The sequence below is a fragment of the Capricornis sumatraensis genome, chromosome 2 (assembly GCF_032405125.1).
Source record: "Capricornis sumatraensis isolate serow.1 chromosome 2, serow.2, whole genome shotgun sequence".
In the NCBI taxonomy this organism is placed as follows: Eukaryota; Metazoa; Chordata; class Mammalia; order Artiodactyla; family Bovidae; genus Capricornis; species Capricornis sumatraensis.
Window position 1 is genome coordinate 115,993,335 of NC_091070.1, and position 6,331 is coordinate 115,999,665.

A 6,331-nucleotide genomic window follows, 5' to 3' on the forward strand; every position below is an offset into this window, starting at 1 on the left:
GGAATGTGAAGTATATTTCAAGTGAATTTATCTGCAGAACAGAAACAGACTCACAGATGTAGAAAACAGATTTGCAGTTGACAAGGTCGGGGGGTGGTTTGAGAGTTTGGAATTAGTAGATCAAATTATCATATATAGGACAGATAAACAACAAGATCCTACTGTATAGCACAGGTAACATAGGATATATATTCAACATCCTGTGACAAACCATAATGGAAAAGGATGTGAAAAAGAATGTATATGTATATGTGCGTGCTCAGTTGAGTCCGACTCTGTGACCCTATGGACTGTAGCCCATCAAGCTCCTCTGTCCACGGGATTTTCCAGGCAAGACTACTGAAGTGTGTTGCCATTTCCTCTTCCAGGGGATCTTCCCGACCTAGAGATCAAACTCCTGCGCTGGCAGGCAGATTCTTTACCACTGAGCCACCTCGGTAGCCCACGTATATGTATATGTATGTATCTGAATCACTTTGCTAGACAATAGAAATGAACACAACCCGTAAATCAACTATACTTCAGTAAAATAAAATTTTTAAATGGCCAGAGCTTGAGTATTTCCCACCACCTCCATGCTGTTGCTGCTGCTGCTGCTGAGTTGCTTCAGTTGTGTCCGACTCTGTGCGACCCCATGGACGGCAGCCCACCAGGCTCCCCCGTCCCTGGGATTCTCCAGACAAGAACACTGGAGTGGGCTGCCATTTCCTTCTGCACACCACCTCCATACTACCACCCTAATCTCAGCCACTATCATCTCCTACCTGGATTATGCCAGGAGCTTCCTCACTGGTTTCTTTGCTCCCACCCTTGCTTCTGCTATGTACTAACCAGAATAAAGCAGCCAGAGTGATACTTTTAAACTTTAAGTCAGATCAAGTCCCGCGTCTGTTTATAATCCTTCAATGACTCCCCAGTTTATTTCAAGTAAAGGTCAAAGTCTTTACAGTGACGGACAGGGTCCCACACACAGACAGCATCTTTCTCATTTCACCTACTGTTCTCATTTCTGCCTCAGGGCCTTCACACTGGCTGTTGCTTCTGTCTGGAAGTTCTTTCTTCAGGCATTCACATAGCTCCGACTTTCCCTTACTTCATTGTTTTATTGCTCAAACACTGTCTTATCAATGAGACCTACTCTGAATTTCCTATTTAAACTTGTAGACACCCCTCCCACTCTCAACCTTCTTTCTCCAATTCAAGTTTTGTTTTTTTTCCCTCCATAGCACATCACCATTTAAAGTACCCTATCTGAAGTTCCCTGGTGGCCTAGTGGTTAGGATTCCTGGCTTTCACTGCCGTGGCCCAATTGGGGAAGATCCTGCAAGCTGCATAGTCAAAAAGTTGTTTATATAGTACTCTATTTTATTCATCTCTCTTCTGCACTAGAATGTAGACTCTGTGATGGCAAGAATTGCGTCTGTTTTGTTCATTGACATGCCCACAGTATGTAACAGTGCCTGTCACACAGCCAGTGCCCAGTAAGTATTTTTTAAATCATTTATTTTAATCGGAGGCTAGTTGCTTTACAATACTGTAGTGGTTCCTGCCAGACACCAACATGAATCAGCCACGGGCGCACATGTGTCCCCCATCCAGAAACTCGCTCCCACCTCCCTTCCCATCCCATCACCCAGGGTCATCCCAGTGCACCAGCCCTGAGCACCCCGTCTCATGCATCAAACCTGGACCGGCAGTCCACTTCACATATGATAATATACACGTTTCAACACTACCCTCTCAAATCATCCCACCCTCACCTTTTCCCACAGAGTCCAAAAGACTGTTCTGTACTCTGTGTCTCTTTTGCTGTCTTGCATACAGGGTCATCATTACCATCTTTCTAAATTCCATATATATGTGTCAGTATACTGTATTGGTGTTTTCCTTTCTGGCTTACTTCACTCTGTATAATCGGCTCCAGTTTCATCCACCTCATTAGAACTGATTCAAATGTATTCTTTTTAATGGCTGAGTAATACTCCATTGTGTATATGGACCACAACTTTCTTATCCATTCATATGCTGATGGACATCTAGGTTGCTTCCATGTCCTGGCTGTTATAAACAGTGCTGCGATGAACATTGGGGTACACGCTCAGGTCTCTTTCACTTCTGGTTTCCTCGGTATGTATGCCCAGCAGTGGGATTGCTGGGTCATATGGCAATTCTATTTCCAGCTTTTTAAGGAATCTCCACATTGTTCTCCATAGTGGCTGTACTAGTTTGCATTCCCACCAACAGTGTAAGAGGGTTCCCTTTTCTCCACACCCTCTCCAGAATTTATTGTTTGCAGACTTTTGGATAGCATCCATTCTGACTGGTGTGAGATGGTACCTCACTGTGGTTTTGATTTGCATTTCTCTGACAATGAGTGATGTTGAGCATCTTTTCATGTGTTTGTTAGCCATCTGTACGTCTTCTTTGGAGAAATGTCTGTTTAGTTCTTTGTCCCATTTTTTGACTGGGTCGTTTATTTTTATGGAATTGGTTGCTCAGTAAATATTTGTTAAACAAAGGAATGGATTTCGGCACTGAGAGAGTGCTTACCGTATGCCAGGTACACAGAAACACAATGAAGAGACAGCACTGTATGAAAATGGTTATACTGGGGTAAACATTGGTCACTAACTCTGCATGGGAAGTTAGAGGCCAGTCCACAGAGAGGATGCTGTTCTAGCGGGGAGTCAAAGCATGTCCAAAGGAACCTGACTGTTGGTCCCTCTAGGCAGAATGTCTTTTCCTCTCTGTGTCATCAAGGCCTGGAGTAGTGCTAGGCACTCAATAAAGCTTCCCGCAAAGCTGTGTAGAGAAGCTCACGATCTCCAAGTAGTGTCTAGGTGTGGATGGGGGAGCTGGAGACAAGCCATGCCATACCAAGGGGTTTTCATCTTTCTAAATCTGGATTTAATGAAAAGCCATTTAGAGTTTTAGGCAGGCTTTATTTTTTCCTTCCTTCCTTTTCTTTCTTTCTTCCTCCCTCTCTTCCTTCCTTCCTCTCTTTCTTTCCTTCTCTCTTAAGCTCCCTTTGACTGGAGAGTGGAATCCAGGATGGGAGTAGGAGAAGGTGGCAGAGGCTGGTCAGGGATCGGCTCCGGCTGTCATAGGAAGGGGTCTGGGCCACTGGGAATGAAGAGGTCCTGAGGAATTCCAAGGAGAGGGAGGAGGAAGAGGGGATGAGATTGGTGGTATACTAAATGCGGAGGACATAAGAGAAAAGAGGTCCCAGGCTTCTGCATTGCAGTATGGTTAACCAGCATGGGGAACAAAGGAGGGGAAGCAGGTTTGAAAGGGTTGATAAATTCAGTTGTGGACACATTGCATTAGAGATATCTGTGGTGTATCCGGGTGGTGGTTGGGGTGGGGGGTACAGGAGGCCTGAGCTCGCAATACTCTGTCCCGCACCCCACTTCTCCCCCACCCCACCCTGGGCTCTGATTGTTTCCATCTATCCCTTTTGCTGGATTGTAAGCCCTTCGAGGGTAAGAAGCAGGTCTGCCTTGTGTTTCTCCCCAGGTCAGATTCTCTCTCTCTCTCTTTTTTTTTAAGTAAAAAGAAACAAATTTTGGCTGTAACACCTGGCATGTGGGATCTCAGTTCCCCTGACCAAGAATCAAACCTGCACCCCCTATAATGGAAGCCCAGAGTCCTAACCACTGGACCATCAGGGAAGTCCCGAGGCCTGATTCTGAACCATGCAAAGTACTGAGTGCTTGTTTGCTGAATGAATGAATCTGCATCCTTGGTTGAGGAGTGAGAGTGGAAGCAATAGGCATGGAAGATATTATCCAAGGGGAATTTTCAAGGGAAACAAAAAAAGAGAAGCGCTTGGAGGACGCTGAAAAGCACAGCCAGAGAGGCAGGAAGGTACACAAAAGCACTGCAGCTGGGGGCCAAAGCGTAGGTGTTACAAGAAGGAACTGTCACTGATGTCAAAGACTGCAGAGAGGTCAGCTAGGCTGAGACTGACCAGGGGTTTGCTGTCATAAATGGTAAGCATTTTCCAAGCACCTCCCCTCGCGAGAGCATCGTGCTTCGCTCTGTAGGCTGTGGAGATGGGAAGCAGATATACCTGTCCCCAGGGTGCTGAGCGTCCAGCAGGAGTAACTACATGTGCCATCCCATTCTGTGTTACATTCTTTGTGGAAACTTTTATACTGAGAAGTAGCCGGCTGGATTCAGTTTAGATGATCCCAGTTCTACTGGCAACCTCCAAAGAAAGCATCGTAGTCAGGAGCCAGTTGAACACAGGCCTTCTTTTCTTCATCAGGCCTGATCAGAGGGTTGACCTTGGCCACAGAGCTCTTTCACAGCCTGTTTAGCCTGGTGCTTGTTGGTCTTGACATGCACAGTGAACCCCAGTGAGTTGCTGCTGTTCCCTGTCTTCTTCCTGGCTGATGCAGTGGTGAGGGGGAACTTGCTGATAACACAGTGGTCAAGCGTGTTTCTCCCAGGGGCGCTCTTCCAAGGATTTGGGGGCTGCCTCCTAGCCCCAGTATTCTGGGTGCGGGAAATGTAGGTAACGTCGGACTGTCCTTTTTTGGTAGCTCTGGATGCCTCTCAACACTGCTCTCTTGGCCTTCGAAGACTTTGCTCTGGCTTTGACTTTCAGAGGGGCAGGGGCCTCCTCCTTCGCCTTCAGTGCCATCTTTGTGAAAACCTGTATTCTACATTCTTATGGTTGGGTCTAAGTACCTCTGAACGATACAGACAGTGAGTGCTGGGGAAATCTTAGGGAAAGACTAAGCAGCCAGAACTGGAGCAGACTGGGAAGAGAAGGAGGAGACAGCCCCTAAACTGTGCCTGAGAGGGAGATGCAGAGAGTATCCAGAGTGATGTCGGCGGGAGGTAGGGGAGGGGAAGAGAAAACATGGGGTTCCGGGAGCCCCCAGGTCACCTGGATAAAGACGTCCGACAGTGTTATCCTTGTCCTGGCCAGAGCACGGGAGAAGGCTAGGCTCGAGCTGTGTATTTGACAGAGAGGGATCCATAACACTTAAAGCAGGAAGCTTCCTGTGCATCCCTTCCCTCTGAGAAGTGAAGAAATTGAGGTGCAGACGGGAAGGTGCCCAAGTCTATCGTCAGCAGATCACAGGCAGGAGCTCAGTCCTGGCCCTGTGCCCTTTCCACTGGCCCACAGCCCTTGACCTAGAGGTCAGGCAGGAGCCATAAGGAGACAGCCTGGAAAGGATGCTCAGAACCGTGAAGGGTGGGCCTCAGGACAGAAGTGATGAGAGGAAGGAAAGGAGCCAACCAGGGAGAAAGAAACAAAACGCCAAACACCTCCAACGAAGACTCCGTAGCAGACAGGATCTTGTGATATCTGCACACCCATGCCGACTGCGGCATTATTCTCAACAGTGAAGAAGTAAAAACTACCCAAATGTCCATCAACAGATCAGCAAACAAACTGCGGTCTCTACATACAATGGAATATTAATCAGCCTCAAAAAAGGAAGAAAATCCTGTCCTATGCAACAAAATGGATGAACCCGGAGGCCAGTATGGTGAGTGAGATAAGCCAGTCACACAAGATCAAATATAAGACACCTAAAGTAGTCAGACTCATAGACAGAAGACAGAATGGTGGTTGCTAGGGGTTGAGAGAAGGAGCAAATGTTCAGTGAGCATCAGCTTTTAGGTTCACGAGATGAAAAAGTTCTAGAGATCTGCTATACAATGATGGGAACGTAGTTCACACGCTGAACTGTATGCTTAAACTGTATGGTTTGTTGCTGTTTAGTTGCTACGTCATGTCTGATTCTGGGACCTCATGGACTGTAGCCCGCCAGGCTCCTCTGTCCATGGGGTTCTCCAGGCAAGAATACTGGAGTGGGTTGCCATTTCCTTCTCCGGGGGATGGAACCCGCATCCCTGCATTGTAGGCAAATTCTTTACCACTGAGCCACCAGGGAAGCCAAAGCTGTATGGTTAAGGGGGTAAATTTTATATTACCATGTTCTTCTTACCACAACTGCAAAATTTTTAAACATCTTCTAAAGTAAAAGCCATCGTAGAAGAGAGTGGCTGCTGCTGCTGCTGAGTCGCTTCAGTCGGGTCCGACTCTGTGCGACCCCAGAGACGGGGGCCCACTGTCTCTGGGATTCTCCAGGCAAGAACACTGGAGTGGGTTGCCATGTCCTTCTCCAATGCATGAAAGTGAAGAGCGAAAGTGAAGCTGCTCTGTTGTGCCCGACTCTTAGCGACCCCACGGACTGCAGCCTACCAGGCTCCTCCGTCCATGGGATTTTGGACTGGAGTGGGGTGTCATTGCCTTCTCCGCAGCAGAAGAGAGTTATGAGGAATCTAGCAAAGAGCGGATATATGTTTA